The sequence below is a fragment of the Kogia breviceps genome, chromosome 4 (genome assembly GCF_026419965.1).
Source record: "Kogia breviceps isolate mKogBre1 chromosome 4, mKogBre1 haplotype 1, whole genome shotgun sequence".
In the NCBI taxonomy this organism is placed as follows: Eukaryota; Metazoa; Chordata; class Mammalia; order Artiodactyla; family Physeteridae; genus Kogia; species Kogia breviceps.
Window position 1 is genome coordinate 56,220,888 of NC_081313.1, and position 21,084 is coordinate 56,241,971.

General features: G+C 37.4%; 1 protein-coding gene across 5 annotated transcripts in view; it reads right to left on the bottom strand.

Moving 5' to 3' along the window:
• The window catches only part of MRPS27 (mitochondrial ribosomal protein S27), a 95,545-nt gene that overhangs the window by 45,606 nt on the left and 28,855 nt on the right, over positions 1-21,084 (bottom strand). The window lies entirely within an intron of this gene.

Consider the following 21,084-nt stretch of genomic DNA (forward strand, 5'->3'; position numbering starts at 1 on the left):
GGAACAGATTCTCTCTTAGAACCTTTAGAGAGAGCATGACACCTACTGACACCTTGATTTCACGCTTCCAACAAGAATTGTGAGAGAATAAATTTCCATTGTTTTAAGCCACCTAGTTTGCTGTAATTTGTTACAGCAGCCCTATGAAACTAGTTACAATGGAAAAAACAAGGTAGGTGGTAGGTTTCAAGAAGGAAATAATTATAAGATGGAATAGCAACTAGACTGTGAGGAGAACTCAGACATGAGGTTCAGGGTACTTCTATGGGGAGAACTGGAAAAAAATGATTCTGACCTTGCAGCTTAAGATGGTGGTAAAATTTCAAGAAAGAAGAGTTGCAGATCCTCATTTATTTATTTAACAGGCAATTACTGAACATTTACTGCATGCAGAATAATTTTTAAGGCCCCTTGTTAATTATCAAGTTTTATTAGACAAGGTTTACTCAAAATGCAGACAATCTCACAAAGCTGGGTCACATGCGATCGGTGTAACCTGAGTAATGCAAGCTAAGTTCTACCAGTGGGCAAGTCAGGGGTTACTGCTGGCTGGAGTGATCTGAAATGGCATCATGGAGTCTGGCCACTTAAGATCTGGCAGACTTTTAAAAGGAAAGGAATTAATCCCCAGGGCAAAAGCAGGGACCAATTTACAGATCAAATACAATTAATACTCATTAAGCAAAACTGAATGACAGGAAAGATAATGCCATAAATGTAGGGTTTATGTTAGGGATTAGTGATACCTGCCTAGAAAATTAGGCTGGAACCAAATTCTATAAACAGTCTGGGCTATATTTGAAATATGTGGCATCAGGAACAGGAATGACCCTTAGGGGATGGGAAGGCTTGGGTAATCATTTTATTCTTCTAACTTTGAATCTAGTATATGATAATGGACCTACTGATGACTGTGAGAACATATGAGTCACATAGTTTTATCACCTTAAAATAGTTTACTTGGACAGATGCCTCATAGAGTCATAAAATAAGTGAATGATGATGTTCACATCTCTATTTTACAAGTGGGAATTGTAAATCCAAGGAGCCACGAATATAACTTGTAAAACACAGCAGTATCTAGTGTCTTAATTGAAAAAGAAGCCTGATTCTGTTATAAAAACCAAGAATATGACTTCAAGTAGACTATGACATTAATGAATTTAACTAAAGTCAAATATTTTATTTGAAACTAATGATTAGACTACTAAAGTGAAAGCAGGATTCTGATAGGAAATTTGCTAATGATATTTTCTCTTCTTTGAAGGTTTGCTATGAACAAAATTTGAATACAGACACTTGAAATAAAAATAGAAAACAGGTTAGAGCTTGACCTAGGATGATATTCCATAGAACAGAGAGGGGAAGACACAAGAACGTGAAGGGAGAAGTCAGAGACCTTGGTGAAGAAGATAAAAAGTGAACCACAGATGCTAGGATATTAAAAGTAAATCATGAAAAACAACAGAAGGGGGTGACAATTTGAGAGAGGACATATATCCACCTATTATTATCATGGAGTTGAAAAGACATTGAGGCTAGAAAATTAGATATCCACTTTGCCTCCTCCTCCTACTTCTGAGATCCACATCATCCTTTTCTGACCAACTCCTAATGTGATAAGAAGTATGTATCTATATCAGCTTCCCTCGAGAATCGCTAGATGTAGTGTACACATGACTGCCCCAACTCCTAACCCAGGTAAAGAAGTTGAACAGCAACTCCCCGTGGCCTGAATTTGAACAAAAGTCAAGTCCCCAAAGTGGCACCGTGTGCTTTTTAATGTTCTATGTATCTGCTGCCAACTCAGTTCCTAGCTATAGGAAGAGAAATGACAAGGAAAATGTTATTGAACTGCAGGACAAGGAACTCCTACAGCAATACAGAAGGAGCCAGAAATGTGCTATGTGTTACCTTTAGGTTCAGGAACCTTTCCTCACACTAGAAAACATGCTGAAGTTTAAGGCAAAGGGCACCCAAACCTTCCCAAGGTGGGTCGCAGAGCTCTAGGGAAAGCCATCTAGACACTGGAGCCCCTATTGAATATGTTAACGTTTTCAAAGCATTCCTACATGACTTTCTATCTTTATTTTAAAGATGAGAAGACTGAGGTCAGCAAGGCTAAGTGACCTGACCAGGATCAGACTATAAAAATCATTTTGGTGGAACTACATGGAACTTGCAGTCCAGGGTTTACTGTCAGCCCACACCACTTCCCTAGACTGATATTCTGTTTCATGGTGAAATTTATTTGAAATTGCCTAAATATCTGTCCTTACTTGCTCAAACAATGGGTTCAAACAGAGGAAGACAAAGTGTATGTGGTCAGGGTTTTAAATGACATTAATTTGCTTTTGGACTTCATTCAACAAATATTTATTGAGGCTCAACTATGTTCCAGGCACATGTCACTGCTGGGAATTCAAAATCAAATAAGATAGCATCATTATCCTTAAAAAGCTCACCTTAGATTGGTTGTTCTCCAGAAGCACATTTCGTCCAAAGTCAAAAATGTCAGCAGTCAAAATCAAATTTACTGCTGCCAAAGATGCAGATATCAAAACAAAAAGAATCTGTACTACCTTGCTGTAATAAGATATCAGGATCTTAAAAAAAAAAATGTGTGCTCAGATACTGCTTTCCAAATACATATCCAGATGAAATGAACTATGTGAATCACTACCAAGCACTTGGCCAAAAAGATCTAACAGCAGAGTCCAAATGATTACACTCTACAAAGAAAATACTTAGAAATGAAAAAAGAGAGAGAGGGGGAAAAATTACATAAAGGCATTTATAACTACTTTCACACTGACTCCAACCTCAACAAACATGGACACCAAAACTAGCCTCAGGAGTCTCTCGACTTGGTTTCAAACCTGTATTCTATTCAGAGTTAAAAGTTCCTTCTACGGTGGGGAAAGATCTTCCTAAAAAAGATCTAAAAGTCAGCTCCTTAAAATGTAATAAAATTTTGGAATCATAAACATGACAAACAATTTATCATTGGACTGTATCAGAATATAACCTCACTCTTAAAATCATTCTTTCTTTCAATCTTCTAAAAGCCCAGCGGCTTACAGACACATCTACTAGCGATACAAAACAAATACCAGGCAACTTTTGCCTTTGTCCTTAAAAAGATTTTATTATTCTCTGTACCCCATGAGTGTTTCTGAATAGGAAGAAGAGTGTTTTGGCACCACTAGGGAAGGTGATATGAACACCTAGCCAGAAATATGAGAGTGTACTTTCAGGAGGATGAAACATACCACCACGATTTCACGGCAATTTAAATTTAACCTGTCTGGATGTTTGTGGAGCTGACAAATAATGTTTTTATGAGATTAGCTGATATGGGAAATAAGTGTTCTTTCAGGCTTAGAGGAAGAACCAGAACTTCAAAAGATCTAGGATCAAGGTCCTCTGCTGTCACTCACTAGCCGTTTGACTTCGGAAAAGTTTCTCCCCTGGTTTACATCCTTTATCTACAAAAGAAGGGCAAAAACAATATCTGCCCTTTCTGTTTTGCAGGCTCTTATATTAGGATGATAAACAAAACTGAGATGACAATGTACTTTAGTAGAGATAAAAGTAATTATTATTTGACCTTTATTCTAATGATCCACAATGTCACTCCAATTGACGGGTGGCTAAATGGACTTTTGAGAGGTTTGTTCACTCTCATCCCAATCTGACTGAGCATTCCCAAAGGAAGGTAGTCAGCGTGATCAGTCACTTGTACTCCCACTTAAAGAAGCACATTACTGAATGATGTAACTAGCCAGCTCTGGAGCCAGCAGCTCAGATGGGAAGGAGAAGACAAGGGAAGGAATATGCATCTGGCTTTCTTGCTAATTCTTTCACTGACTACATTATTTGTATAGTGCAGTGCAATTCAAGACTGTTATGTACAGGTTTGCTTTGTAAAGTGGCCCAAAGTTATGAACAGAGGCTAAAATCAGTCCTAGCAACTATGTACTCAAGTCCAAGGTTGCATCTTTCAGAAAAAGGTGCTTCTTTTCTAATTTATCTGCCTAGAAGAAGTAATCTTTTTCTTATTTGCACAAAGATACCCTAAATGCTCTTTGAGGTCCTGGTCACATACCTGAGACTTTCAACCATCACTTGAGTCTCCCCGCTAGGGAGAGGAAAGATGGAATGTATATTCAAATAAGGTATTTGGAAAATATTTCCATTAACAAGGTTGTTAAACACAGGAGAAAGGGGAATAATGGAGGTTCAGCAAAGAGGTGGACAAAACTGTGGACTTTTTCCTCAGATATTAAAACAGAGTAAGTAGCCACAATAATTAAAGCAAACGTGACTCTAATGGATGAAAAGGCAGATCAGTGGAACAACAAAGAAGGTTTAGAAACAGGCCCAAACTTAAACAAGAAATTAGTACATGATAAGGCAGCATTTTATATCAGTAGGCAAAATATGGGTTATTCAATAAATGGCATTAGGATAACTGGTTAGCCATTTGCTTTAGGCATGGGTGGGGGTATGTGTATGTATGACTCTGTACCTCATATAAGTAAACCAAAATAAACTCCAGACAAATTGTATATTTACACATTAAAAACAAAAGCACACATTCACTGATGGAAAATATGGAAAAAATTCTTGGAATAGAGTGTCACTCTTAGTCTTAGATGCAAAAGCCATAAAAGAAATAAATTCAATTACATAAAAAATTAAAATGTTTACATAGTAAAAACTATCATAAAGCAAAGTTAAAACAAAACCAAAAAGGAATAAGAAAAGTATTCATCAATCCAAGGTTATTCCCTAACAGTGAGAGGTCATACAAATCAATGAAAGACTAACAACTCAGCAGAAAGGATAAAAGATAAGAAAGTTCACAGAAATATGAATGACACTTCAGCATGTAGGAACATGTCAACTTCACCAATAATAAAAAAATGCAGGGCTTCCCTGGTGGCGCAGTGTTTGAGGGTCCGCCTGCTGATGCAGGGGACACGGGTTCGTGCCCCAGTCTGGGAAGATCCCACATGCCGCAGAGTGGCTAGGCCCGTGAGCCATGGCCACTGAGCCTGCGCGTCCAGAGCCTGTGCTCCACAAAGGGAGAGGCCACAACAGTGAGAGGCCCATGTACCGCAAAAAAAAAAAGCAAAATAAAACCACATTGAGAAGCCATATATCTGTTCAAAATATTAATTTGAAATTTAAAATCTTCTTAAGAAGAAAACTCCAGGCCCACATGACTTCACTGGTGAATGCTATCAAATGTGGAAAAAATAATATAAATCTTATACAAAAATTTCAGATAATAAAAGGAAAGAACACTTTCCAATACACTTTATGACATCATATAATCCTGAGGCCAAAACCACACAAGGATGTTACAAGCAAAGAAATTTAGAGACCAGTATTACTAACAAGAGACACAAATATGTCTAATAAATATTAATAAACTAAGAATATATCCAGACAATACATTCTTGGGAGTTTACCCCAAGAATGCTAGGCTGGATTAACATTTGAAAACTAATCAAAGTAATTCAGTATTAGAATGGAGGAGAAAACCCATATGATAGTCTCTATATTTGTAGAAAAAGTATTTAACACAATTTAGCATCCATTCATGATAAAAAACAGTCAAGAAACTAGGAATAAACGTGAACTCCCCTGGATAAAAGGGCACTTATGAAAAATCTACAGTTAACATCAGTCTTAATGGTGAAATATTAAACACTTTCTGTCAAGATTAGGAACAAAAGCAAGGATATCTGCTTCCACTACTTTTATTCAACATTGTATTGGCGGTCTTAGTGCAGTAAGGCAAGAAAAAAATTAAAAGGCCTATAATTTGGAAAGAAAGACATAAATGTATTTCTACTCACAGACAACATGACTGTAGATTCCTTAGTATTTTCTACATATCCAAACAACTACTAGAGCTAATAACTGAATTTATCAAGTTCTTGAGATACAAGGGTCAAGATACAAAAATCAATTGCATTTATATATAGTAGCAAACAACTGGAAAACAAAATTTAGAAAAATAACATCAAAACCCATAAAGCACTTTGAAATAAATTTAACACAAGACTTACAAGATACCTACAATGAAATGTATAAAACACTGCTAAAAGCAAAAAATGACCTAAAAGTGGGGGGGGGGGGCAGTGGGAGAAACCATATTCATAGGATGGAACTCAATATTTTATGACATCATATTAAGACCTAATTAAGAGGTCAATTCTTCTTAAAATGATCTATAGATTTAACAAAATCCCAAACAGAATCCCAGCGGGCCTGTGTAATAGAAACTGACAATCTAGTTCTAGCATATGGAAAGGTAAAGAACCTAAATAACCATAATAATATTGAAAAAGAACAAAGCTGAAAGACTCACAGTACCTAGCTTTAGAACACAGTTAATTAAGAGTGTGGTATTAGCATATGGATAGGCAGATCAATGGAAAAGTAGACAGAAAACAGAAACATTCATACTGAAGAAATGAATGCTAACACTTATCTTACACCATACAAAGAATTAGAGATCTAAAATTAAATTGAAACTACAATTTAAAATTATAATGTTTTTAAGAAGAAAACAGAAGAATATCTATGACCAAGGGATAGGCAATAACTACTTAGGACACAGAAAACAATAACCATAAAAGACTGATAAATTAGATTTCATCAAAATTAAAAACTTCTGCTCATCAAAACACATCTTTAAGAAACTAAAGAGAAAAGCTTACATTAGGAGAAAATATCTGCAAAACATCTATGACAAAGAATAATGAGAATAGGATTTCTTACTGTCAGAAGGGAATTACAAAATAAGGTAAAGGGTAAGATTAAAATGAAACCTGAAGTGTTAGACCAGAATTGCAGGCACCACCAAGAAGATGGTTTAAATATACATATACAGATGACAGATAGATGAATGGATAGATTGATTTTCTAGCTCTGACCACTGAGAAAGCCTGGGAACAATGACACTCCAAGTAGCAATGAGCACACCTGACATCCAGATTTTGACTTCTGAATACCTTTCTCCTCTAAAAAGAACCAGGGCTCTTTGGCAAATTGGCTAATTCCAGGACTGGGGCAGGTAAAGTATTATGAAATATTTTGAACATTCAGAAAAATATAGAGCATATAACATTCATATACCTGACTACCTACCTTCATCAAATTCTAAAATCTTGTCACACTTCAGACTTTTTTCTTTTTTTAACAAAAAAAGTAGTATTATGCTCCCCTATATACATCTCTTGATCTTATTTCTACCCCACTGTCCTTCTTCACAGGTAAATAACATCCTGAATTTTTTGTTTATCATTCTTGGGCACTTTTTTACACTCTTACATTTCATATAGGTATCCATATACACACATAAGCTATAGCATTACTTTACATGTTTTCAAACGACATAAATGGTATCATATTGTATGTATGATTCTTCACCATGCTATTTTTAACTCATTAGGTTTTGAAGAGAACCATGCTTTAGCTCGTTCTTTCTAACTGCTATACACTATTCCACTTCGTCTATTTTCCTGTTGATGAACACTGAAGTTGCTTCCAGAATTTTACTATTATGGACAATGCTACAATGAATAATCTTAGAAGTTAATCCTTGTGCATGCCAGAGTTTCTTTGAAGTATATACCTAGGAGTAAAGTGCTGAGTAGAAGACCATGCCCGTCCTCACTTTTACCTCATATTGCCAAACTGCTCTTTAAGGTGCTATACAACTTTCAACTCTCACTAGTATCAGTTCCTGTTGCTCCTCTACTTTGCCACAATTATTACTGTTATAACTCTTTGTTTTCACACCTGATGATTGTGAAAGTATGTAGCATTTTAATCTGCAACTTAAATGTTACTAATGAGTGAGCATCTTTTCATATATTTATGACCACTCTGATTTCTGATTCTGTGAATTGCTGGTTCATATCCTCTACCCATTTCTCTATTGAATCATCTTCTTATCTTATTGATCTACAGATGTAGTCTAATGTTTGCCAGTTACATGCATTGCTAATCTTTCCCTTGTCTTTGACTTGTCTTTTAATTTGCTAATGATATCTCTTGTGATATAGAATTTTAAAATTTTAATTCCTTAAAATTTATCAATCTTTTATCAGTTTTTTGTCTTATTCAAAAAATATTTCAGAAAGTCACACAAATATTAATGTGCTCCTGTATTTCTTTATAAAAGTTTTATACTTTGCGTTTTCCATTTAAGTTTTAATCTAACTTAAAAAAATGTGTGTGCACTTGCATTTTGAGGTAGGAATTAATTTTTTTCCCATATAATCAATTGTCCAAACACCATTTATCAACTAGTCCATTCTTACTCCTGTGATATATAAAACATCTCAAGTTTCCATGAGTACAAATAAATTTCTGGGCTCTCTCTATGCTGTTGCACTAGTATGTTTGCCTAAGTCTAATCCAATATCTTATTTTTATTTATTGTAGCTTCTTACTAATTCTTGTTATCTATCTTGTAGATCAATCATTTTATCTTAGTCTTCTTAAAAGTGTCTTAGTATTTCTGGCCCTTTACACTTTCATTCAATTTTAGGGTCATCATCTCAGGTTCCACAAAAAATTTTGCTGAGACTTTGGAGTGAATTACACTGAATTTATAGATGAAATCTGAGAGTTAAATAGTTTAAAACAAATAAAATGCAAAGGTGTAGTAAAAAGCCTGGCAGGAAGCAATAATAAGTGAGGGATTTTCCCTGTACAAATTGGAAAAAAAGTATGTCATTATGTTTTTCCATAAGCAAAACATAAGTTTAAAAATATGGAAAAATTTATATGTTCTAACCTATCCTGCAGGGCCACAGCAGTCAGCCTAGTTTTCCATATAACAATAGGCTACACAAATAGAAACTCTTACTAAGTTTCTATAGCAGGGGGAAAAAAAACCAATAAAATAAAATAAAGAATGGGGAATGCTGACAACATTAAGCATCCTTATCTATTCTGAGCTGCTCTTGTGCACTAAAGGTATCAGAGCTAAAAATCGCTGGAAGCAGTTGCTCAGTTTCTATTTCAACTGTTTAAATGTTTTCCTGTCATGCTCCCAGCCCTCAGAACAGACTTCTCTTTTTGTGTCTAATCTGCATTTTGATTGGTTATTCAATAACATCTTATCGGAGATCAGTTTTGGTGCAGATTATTCCTAATGGGAAATCACCTTCTTTAGGCTTCTCCCTGTCTCCACAGATGGGAAGCAGGTGACTTTCTGCTGCCCCCTTCTGGTTTATGACTGCGGTAAAGCTTAAGCAATATTGGTATATACAACTCTCAGAATGGGAGAAAATATTTGCAAATGAATCAACTGACAAAGGATTAATCTCCAAAATTTACAAGCAGCTCATGCAGCTCGATATCAAAAAAACGAACAACCCAATCCAAAAATGGGCAGAAGACCTAAATAGACATTTCTCCAAAGAAGACGTACAGATTGCAAACAAACACATGAAAGGATGCTCAACATCACTAATCATTAGAGAAATGCAAATCAAAACTACAATGATGTGTCACCTCACACCAGTCAGAATGGTCATCATCAAAAAATCTAGAAACAACAAATTGTGGAGAGGGTGTGGAGAAAAGGGAATCCTCTTGCACTGTTGGTGGGAATGTAAATTGCCACTATGGAGAACAGTATGGAGGTTCCTTAAAAAACTAAAAATAGAACTACCATATGACCCAGCAATCCCACTACTGGGCATATACCCTGAGAAAACCATAATTCAAAAAGTCATGTACCACAATGTTCACTGCAGCTCTATTTACAATAGCCAGGACATGGAAGCAACCTAAGTGTCCATCGACAGATGAATGGATAAAGAAGATGTGACACATATATACAATGGAATATTACTCAGCCATAAAAAGAAATGAAATTGAGTTATTTGTAGTGAGGTGGATGGACCTAGAGTCTGTCATACAGAGTGAAGTAAGTCAGAAAGAGAAAAACAAATACTGTATGCTAACACATATATATGGAATCTAAAAAAAAAAAGGTTACGAAGAAACTAGAGGCAGGACGGGAATAAAGACGCAGACCTACCAGAGAATGGACTTGAGGACACAGGGAGGGGGAAGGGTAAGCTGGGACAAAGTGAGAGAGTGGCATGGACATATATACACTACCAAATGTAAAATCGATAGCTAGTGGGAAGCAGCCGCATAGCACAGGGAGATCAGCTCAGTGCTTTGTGACCACCTAGAGGGGTGGAATAGGGAGGGTGGGAGGGAAGGAGAGGCAGGAGGGAAGAGATATGGGGATACATGTATATGTATAGCTGATTCACTTTGTTATAAAGCAGAAACTAACGCACCATTGTAAAGCAATTATACTCCAATAAAGATGTTAAAAAAAAATGGGTATATACATTGAGCCCTTCCTTTTTAATGTCAGACAGCTTTCCAAAAAATGTGATGTCCTTTCCATCTGGGTGTTTAACTACTAGTGTTCATAAGCATCTATTTCTCCCTATCTCTGAGCCATGATAATCTTTGCACCTTGATGCCCTTGGGGTGGGAGTGGTGAAGAAGTATGGGAACTATTAGTCTTAGAAACGTAAACAGGAGTCAAAATACATTTTCCCTAAGGAGAGATGTATGGGGAAGAAACAGTCCCTGTTCTTCAAGATGTTACAATCTGGCAAAAGCAACACTAACCTTCTCTGTCCTAAGATTGTTCTAAGGACCTTATTATAATATATTCATTTCTTTAAGTCTCATATACCTATTCTAAATCACAGGCACTATTTTAATCCCCATTTTGTGGATGAGGAAACTGAGGGACAGAGAATATAAGTAACTAAATCATACAGTTAATAGATGGCTGTATTCAAATCTAGACAGATTGGCTCCAGAGGCCATGCTCTTATCTAATATATTATACTGTTTCTCAAGTAAAGAAAAATAAGAAGCATGTATTTTTGATTAGTCAAAAGACAAAACAAACTAAATAAGCACCCCTGACTAGATAAAAGAAAAATCTATACAAGGGGTCAGAGAAATCACAATCAAATCATGAAAATCAGAGCAAAGTTTATGGATGTAGTAGAATTTGGGACAGGCCTTAAAAGATGGGTTGTACTCTATTATAGAAGGAGATGGGGAATGGAGGGAAGAACACAGGCAAAGACAGTGAAGTACAGGGCACATTCAGAGAGCAACAGGCCATTTTGGCTGGAGTCTAAAAGCACTGTGTAAATGTCCCATACACGTTAACTGTTACCACCTGCTATTAAGTCAGCAAATGGAGGATTATAATAATCTATATGTACAAGACCCACAAAGTTCTCGTTTTAATGAATAATTTCAGTGTCCTTCCTATCAAAACTCTGCCTGGGCTTTTATCAATAGGGACTAATGACCGATCTGAGTTCCCCTCCTGGTAGCATCCATCACTGAGCCATGAAACAGTGGGTGTGTAATAAATACACTGTTCATGCACTGTAATGGCCTAGAGTTGGGACACCTGGTTTTCAGTCCCAGCCTTGCCCATCATTAGCTATGAAACCGGTGATAACATTTGTCTTAGTATCAGCACTGATAAAAAGAAGAACAGATTTCAAAATATAAACTCTTGCCTGGTTTAACAACAACAAACAAACATAACAGGAAATCTGGCATGGAAATGACAGCAGCCAAGACCACTAAAGAGAATTCACATCAAATACTTCTAGCCCCTCAAATGTCCTCTTGCCTAGACCCATGACATCTGGAAATACTCAGGAATTTATTTGCCACTGGCCTCAAAAGTCATGATGCAATCATCTGAAACCTCTGTTCCCACAAATCTCTTCCTGAAGCTTTTGTTTATCTACTCATCTCTCCCTTAAATACTGTACCAGCTCCTGGAAAGATCTCTTAATTACCTTCAAACAAACCTCCTCAATACAAAACCCTACCAAAGTCTCTTTAATAAATATAAGACAATATATTCAGTTACACTTTCTTTCTGCCCTATAGCTATAATTCCTTGTACCATGATTATGACTTCACAGTTATGAAAAAAAACAGTAAAAAGATTTTTGGATCAAAGGACTCTGTACAGTGGAAAAAACAACTTGGGATATATCTTTTTATAAGAACTATTAGGAGTTTTTAGGTTTAATCCGCAAAGGGTTCTGCAGCTATTAGAATAGATCAACTTTAGCCCTCTCCTTCTAAATCCCAAGTACATGCAAGGCATCAAAAATATATGTTTTGTGGGCCTTTCAGATAAAGATCATAGGTAAATGTAAAATATATATGGTACAGAAATTAGTTCCCTGGAAAACAAGAGTGAACACCCTACTCTCATACCAAGAAATTTGCTAAAGGTACTTATAAGTAAGACAGTAAATGAAGAAGCCTGCCCACCAAATCCAGAAGAGAATGAGTGATCCCCTATTCTTTCTGTTGTTTAATTTTACATCTGCTAGTTGTTCTTTTGATATTTATGGTTAAGGTGGCTGAACTTCAATTCTACTATTTAAATAAATAAGGCTCTGAGTGAGAAACTAAACAAAGACCAGAACCTCATGCTTTCAAAGTCTGAAGATCCTGGTGATAAAGTCCAGCTTCTATATCAGTGAGACTGAGAAACAGATTTCAGATATGTAAGGTGCCTTGAGAGGCATCCAAGATCAACTGCTCATCTAGGAAGCTGATGTCCAGATACTTCATTAACTGGTTCCAATTTACAGATCAAAGTGGGAACTAAATCGGTCCTGAAAACACAGGTCACCTGACTCTTTCCTCCCATCCTGATTCCTTCAGTCTTTTCAGCTTTTTTTTCCCCCATGACTATGTATTTTTAACTGGTGAACCTCTGTATATGCTAGGTTTTTCTAGGTTTAATTAATTTCATGTCACTTGGTTAGGAGGTATTTAAATATTCACTGAGTATGCTGGTTTACTACCTAGACTGTCTCAGGAAAAAGAACTGGCACAAAGAGACACACTGGTCTAGCTGATGACCCTCTGAACTTCAAGTAAGGCCTTCATCCACAACTAGAACTTGGACGTGTCACATGGAAATTGCTTAGTCTTCCTAGGTCTTAATTTCACAGATTCTGAAAGTTAGCAGGACTTCAGGGCTTCAGAGATCACCTAGTCTAAAAGTTCCTAACATGTACCAGGACACCAGGTAGACCCTAATCTTAAGTATATTTTGGCAGTTGTTCTTTCTCCAAAGCTCTGTGGCCAGTTCCTCTCAAACAGTCCAAATGTGGTCAGTAGGCATAAGACGTGATGCAGCAAACTTAGAAATATGTACACGTACAATGAAAAGGCAAGAGAAAAACACCGCCTTGCTGTCTTCTAAATCTGCTTCCAATTCAATACTTCTATTAAAGTAGACCAGCCTCATTAACTGAGGTTCAATTTTCAGTTCACTTTTGACCTTCCTTGTTTTCTAGCTTTATATTCAACCTGTCACTAATCCTGTTGATTGATTTTTCCTTCCTATGTACAAAGTATTTCTTTCTTCATTTCCACTGTCAACTACCACAGGACAGGCCTTTTATCACTTTAAGTATAGATAATAAATTTCCCTCCCACACTTACCTCTTTCAATCCAAAATTTACTCTATTAACTTTCCTGTAATAGTTTTATGATATATATTTCTCAAGAATCTACTGATGACTAACAATCTTAAGGATCTTTAAAAACAATTTATTTTGAATAACTAATATCTGCAGGCCTTGACAGACATAATCTTTTTGTAATGGATATTATTTCACATGTATGCTGTGCGTCAGAAGTTCCTAGAGGTGAAATTATTGGGTCAAAGGGTATGTGCATTCACAATTTTGATAGATGTTGCCAAAGTTCTCTCTACAGAAATTGTACCACTATGTATATATATATATGTATATATGTGTATATATATATATGTGTGTGTATATATATATATATATATGTGTGTGTGTGTATATATATATATATCTACTAGCAATGCATGATACTGCCAGCATTCTATTCCCTCTATAATCTGCCCATGTTATTTCCCATGACTCCCTGGTAGGCCCGTCAATCCCCATAAGGTCAGTTCTCACCTCACTCTATTAACCCCCCTGCTATACTGCTTGCTGCGTCTTGAACACTCCTCCCATTTCTTCTACTCGTCCAATCTTCAAGGCTGTCTCAAGTTCTGCCTCTTTTATGAATATTTGCTGATCATGACATCAACCCCTCTTCCAGCCTGCCCAAAGCATGTTTTCTCAGAAACACACATTTTGTTACATATCATCAATTTACCTATTTATTATAGCCAAGATTTCTGTTGATGTTGAATTGTTTCACATATCTAGTTATCCCCAGCCAATTTATAATCTTTTTGATTGTAGTGATTCATATCCTTCCTTTGAACACACCACAGTTCTGGCAAATTAAAAAATACTTCTCTTAAACCTTCTACTGGCTTTGGAAATTCCCTTTTAAACAGAGCTGAGAATCATTTGTCTTACAGACTTGAAATCTGAAATTCTGTCAGGACAGTTTAAATTTGTCTTCAATGGAAAAAGAATGATTACTGACTTTCACATAATCAATATCCCTTCATATCCTATAAGATCCTTCTTACCATCTTATTTCTAAATATATACTAGATACTCAGTACATATTTCTGGAATTGATCTTGCTCCTAACGTCTCTATTATTAATAATATATGTATGCATGTGTGTGTGTACATACACACAAAGTGATTCTAAAATTGATATGGAATGCAAAGGACCTAGACTAGGTAAAACGACTTTGGAAAAGAACAACAAAGTTGGAAGACTCACACTACCTAATTTTAAGATTTATTATAAAACTACAGCCATAAAGATAGTGTAGTACTGGCATCAAGAGAGGCAATGGAACAGAGATCAGAGATCTCTGAAAGATCAGAGATCTTTCTGAACAAAACAGTTCAGAAAGAGACTCACTTGTCTATAAACAACTGGTTTTCAACAAAGATTCAAAGGTAATTCAGCGCAGAAAGAGAAGTCTTTTCAACAAATGGTGCTGACACGACTAGGTATTCTTAACGCCAGAAATTTAACTTGGACCCTTACCTCATACCGTATTAAAAAAAAATAACTTAAAATGGATAATAGACCTAACTGTGAAACCTAAAACTATAAAACTTCTGAAACAAAACACAGGAGAAAAATCTTTGTGGTGTTGGGTTAGGCAAAGATTTCTCAGCTGAAACCAAAGGCATGATTCATAAAAGAAAAAATTAACAAACTGGACTTCCATCAAAAACAAAAACTGCTCTTTGAAAAACACTGTTAAGTGAATAAAAAGATAGAGAAGATTACGAGAGAAAAAGTTCTCAAAACTCAATAATATGAAAACAAGCAACTCAATAAAAGAAAAGAGGGCAGAAGATTTAAACAGATACTTTACCAAGGAGTTATATGGCTGGAAAATAAGCACATGAAAAGATGCTCAACATCATTAATTATCAGGCAAATACAAATTAAAACCACAGTGAGAGTGAGATGCCATTAAACACATGTTAGCATGGCCAACTCTGTTGGCAAAAATATGGAGCACTGGAACTGCTGGTGGGGTTGTACAATGGTATAAACCACTCTGGAACGTATACCTACTATATGCTCCAGCCATTCCACTGCTAGATATTTACCCCAAAGAAATGAAAGCTTACGCCTCTACAAAGACTTATAAATAGATGTCTGTAGCAGCACGGACTGCTCTGGCCTCCGAGGATAAGGGCCTTCGGGGACCCGTTCATTATGCCAGAGGAATACGAGAGAATCTAAGGTGTGAGATCACTCTGGGCAAGTTGGGTGGAATGTTAGAACCATAGCCAAGAAGACACCCTTGAATGTTACCCCTACACTCCTCCTACGACCAGGCTCCAGGTTGAAATAACAAGACCAGCGGGAGAGAAGTGCAAAGTCAGAAGGAGTGGAGGCTCCGTGGATCTTTGGCAAGGCGTGGATGATGTTGTTCGTGACAATCTGCTATCCTCTCATGCAGAGCCGTTAACAGTACCTCTCTCCCAGGCCTGTGGCAAGGGTTAGCAAATAAGAACTAAATAAAGCACTTGGCAATATTAAAGTATGAAAGTGTTTTTCTAAAAAAATGCTAAGACTCATTTACCACCCCCCTTGGGCTCTTTGCTCTTTCCTTAATAATGTTCAAACATAATGAGACTTGGCAGTATGCTAACAGAAAAATTTAAAATTTCATTTTAGTGCTGTAAAACACAATCTCTATGCCCTCGAAGAAAAATGATCACTGCTTAAACTCATGAACAGTGCTCCCTCCTAGTAAACTCCCACTTTCCCCTCTTCCTACAGGCAGAAATGGATTCTTATAACATAGGCCTGGGGTAATGCACTCACCTTCTAAGGAACCATGTGGATATTTTTGCTTATTGAAAAACGAAGCTATTTTGGTCCTTCCTTTTTAAGGCTGGCTGCCAACCCGGGACCTGGAGACGTGCAGGCTGCCATCTGCCTCGCCCCAGCTGTTCCTGACCCGCCATCCGTCTCCAACCAGGGACACTTGGTATCTGCCAGGTCAGTTAAACCACGGATGAAAGATGCCTGAGGCCAAGGTACAGTGTGGATAACTCTGTTGGCAACGCACAGCCTGCCACACAACCTTAACTTCCTCTCATTAGTGGGTGGCACGCCACTCTCCATGGCAACACAGAGAGCTGTATTCCGAGAAAAACAGACCTTCTCATGGAGCTCTGCAACAATCTTTTCTTATTGTGTGACAAGTAATTCAGCATTCCCCACATTTTTGCAAACGACCAAAAGGCTACCTTTTAAAAAATGTATATTCTTAGAATAGAGAGAATATGTTACACAGACATTAGAAATTTCTATCACTTATCCTTAGGAATGACCATTTAGCTTGCAGATTAAATTATTAGTTCAAATTATTGACGCTCTAATAGTAAAAGGAGCAAGTTTAATTTCATGCATCTCTTAACTGCCACGGTCCCAAAATGATTTGAAAGTCTAAATAAGCCTTTAAAAATGCAATTTGCAAACATCCTCAGTGAAGAAGGAATTTTTATGGCTTGGGTTTGCATTCTATTAATGCAGTAATCAAATACTAATACAGCCACTGTTAAAGCTTGTTATAAACCATGAAAATAACAGCTTTTACTGATGCCACAATTTCGCTGACGACATGCAGTTTTATCTCTTGAAAGGGAGACACAGAGCCTGCCTCAGGGCTCACGTGTCTGCATGTGGGCAGCACACATTAACCTGGAGAGTCCTGAGCTCAGAACTACTGACTAGGTGGTCCAGAAAAGACACGCTCTCCAAAAAATAATAAATGAAAATTCTAGATAAACTCACTATACAATAACATTGACCTCAAGCAGACAGATCACAAAAAGAGATCTGTTGTGGAGAAAAAGCTAAGATCATGGTTCTTAGGAAACAAACAACAACCCACAGACTATAAGAAATATAAGGGATTTCCTCTTATCCCTTAATTTTAATTTCCTCCTGCTTTACCACACTCTAGACTGTACTTTCCATGGAATTCCTTCTGCCTCAATTTTCTTAAGAATAAATTGTAGCCCCATCTGAAATCCTTATTGACATTACCTTGCACTGGGAAAGCACTGTCTTGGTCTCTCTAGCACTGTTCCACTGTTCACATTCATCCTCATGGCTTCCCTTCTCAGCGCAGGACAGGCATTGGCTTACACACACACACACTCTATGTTGGGTCTGCTCAGTTAATCTCCATGCCTTAGTCTCTGCGTCAGTAAAATCAAGATGCAAACTGGATTCTTAGCAACACTATGAATTGATAGTAAGGCAAAAGTAAGAAATCTTTTTTCTTCAAAAGCCAATGAGAGGGCATGTGGGTAAGAAGCAGAAATCAATCCTTTGGCAAGGAAAAAAAATCGGTGGCTCAATTCCTTTTAAAACTAAAGTGGGACATATAAAACTCTTTTTAACAAATGTTAAGCCTGAATCAGCAGTCAACTTCTCGTGCTCACCAATCACCGAGCAGCCTCTTCCTCTTAGCTGCCATTAGCTGTGCTGTGCTCTTACCTTTATCTTCTGTGCCACCAAACCTCTGCTGCTACTGCAGGGGGAACACTGTGGCTTCTCCCCTCGCCAACCCGGGGCTGGAGTGGGGAGGGGGGTGATGATACCAAAGTCGAGCAGCAGTGTTCCTACCCAAAACCCTCCCAGTACTAGTCTCCTGATGGACAGCATCTCAGGGCCCGTCCAAATCTCACTTTTTGCCAAACCTCTTCCTGCTCCAGTAGGGAGACAAGAGACTGGCTGTATCTAAGTTCTATTTGGATAACAGGACACATATCAACCATATGCCCATCTTACTCTATAAGGTCTAACCTAAAATAAAAGAAAGACTTCTTTGTAAGTAGAAAAACAAAGAACTAGAAAACTTCAAAAGGCCTGGGGTAAGAAGCAGGAATAAGCCTAAGCAAAAGGCCTTCACAGTGAGGTTTATAACATTTTTTTGCGGCATGAACTCGTGGGCAGTCTGATGGCACCTTCTCAAATAATGTTTTAAATGCACAGGATAACAATTATAGTGAAATAGAATTATCAAAACATTAAAAAATCCTTGAGATATGGTCACACGTGCTTCTCCATTAATGTACGAAACAAAACTAGCCAGCAGTAGTTCAATTATAAATGCAATTTCTAAGCAGTGATGAGCATAATTTGTCAAGATAGCTGCAACAAATGTAATAAGATATAAAAAAAAGTCAATGATGTTTATTGGTGAGAAAGACACAGACGCTGTTAACACTACTGTGATCTGTTGCCTATATTCACAATTGAAGGCAATACTAAATACTGAGAGGTGAGTGAAAATAAAAATGTAATTTTATTCTCATCTAAGTTCACAGAACCCCCTGAATTCTCTCCACCACCCCGATACATAAAGCAGCTGGAGTTACAGCTTTTCTGGCTGAAGCAGAAGCAGAGGGCTGGTGGCAGGACTGTCTGGCCTCTCCCTCACATCCTATTTCTCCCCAAGCCATGCACCGAAGGCCCCTGTGAGGAACCAGCTCGAGGGCTTCTTGGAAGACAGTTTGCAAACCATTCACAAAGTGATTTATTATTCAGCTTGCTGAGAGTATCCCTGCAAGAGCGTGCCTGTGCCTATTTTCCTAACCTCCCAGCCATATCTATACACAGTTTATGAAGTCCCTGGCTCACATCCTTCTTATCTTGCTTTATTTATTTTTTGTTTTTTTTATTCTCTTATTTTAATCATGTTTTATTTTGTTACAGCCCAACAGTTCTTAGCAGGCTTTGCTCTCTTATTTCTTAGCTTTCATATTTTGTTTATTTTACTTCAATTTAGCCTTTTTACTGCTGTAATCACTTCTACTCTTGGTTTGTTATAGAGTATTATCAGGTTTTTTAAAAAAATTTCTTCACTGTCAACCTATATCGTTCCTGGTATTAACTGACTTAATCATCTTTAGTTCATTACTCTTTTGTTTAAAGCATCATTTCCCTTTCCTTGGTGTTTCCATTTTTTATTTGTAAGTGGCAGGGCAAAAGTTGATCAAAAGGTTGTGGGAGCCCAGAGTCCAAAGAGGGGTGGTTGAGTATTTGTTCTCCCTCCTGCTATCTAAATAGCAGCCTCTCTTAACTCTCCCTAAAACATCCCTGGGACTCTTTAATGTTGATGCCCCCAAACTTTAAAACCTGTGTACTTCAGGAGATTCAAAGGCTGAGAGTCTTTCCTGGAATGAGAGGATGATAACACACTGACATGTGCCGGAAGCACCCTGAACTGCTTACTTGTTCACCCGACTCAACGGCAGATGCTCAACTAGCTCTCCACTGGTCACTCCAGGTTTCCAAACTTCTTCGGCTCTAATAGCCTTTACATAATCACTGGGGAGACCTGATCACTAGAAGATGAGAGGATGCGGCGATTACATTCTGCTTGCAGAGCCTGGTCTCTACAGACTGAGGCAGGGAAAGATTTGCACCACTGACAGAGGTGGCAGCCAAAGACCTGTTGTGGGCCTTCCCCTCAAAGACAGTACTGCCTGGGGAATGAGAAATTCTCCAGGCAGGCCAGCAAGAAGCTATTAGTTGCAGGATTAATAAATTGCTCCTATATTTCCATATCTTACACCTGTGATTGTTAAGTTTACTCCGAGATGTCTAAAGTCATCCCATGTGGAAATGCAACCATGAACGCTGAAGACCTAACTGGTGGAAATCCCAGAGGCCCTTAGTGTCCTTAGGATTAACATTCTTGATTTCAATTAAAGCAGGGAAACCCCAAGAGTTCATAACTTAACCTGCAATTCTGCTGAGGCATTACCATGTTTTGTATATCCTCTAAGGCTGGAAAGCAGGAGTTGATACTTAGCTGATGAACGAATACTTGCCAGCCTCCATCATCTACACCTGATGCAGCTTTACAGTGCTGTATTTGGTCTCACACACATACAACAGTAATCTCATGAAGTCATTAAAACATTTCTTTCTTAAAAAAAAAAAATCTCAGAAAAAGAGAGCTAATTTTCTTGGCAATGGAAGGGAGGAGAAAGAATGCAAATAAAAGAGTGATAAGTCATGGTTAGAACACTAGTTTTGATTAAGCAAAGGATGTGGAATGTGAAATTAAACAACGCCTCAGATTTAAGATGCACAAGAGTCTTCTACATGACCTATATAAAAATAGGGAGATTTTATGAAACTTTCAATAAGACTCCAGGCCTCACAAAACTGGACATGATATGAAGAAATAATCATAGAATGTCTTTGTGTAGGACTTAAATTTCTCAGTTACACTTCAATGCATGAAGACAGGGAGAGCGTCTAACTTATTCATCACTATATGCCCAGCACCCGGGACAAATTCTGGGCACACAATGGGTGCTCAGTAAATACATGCTGAATATTGAATTGCTGAAATCAATTATATGCTACAGAGGTACAAGTAAATTTGGGACATATTTCTTCTAAGACTATAGCACTGTGTCCTACAGGATGGAATTCTAAAAAATAGTTCCTATTTATAAATTGGAATGATTTTCTGCATTTTCCCATGAACAAAGCGAACAAAGGTG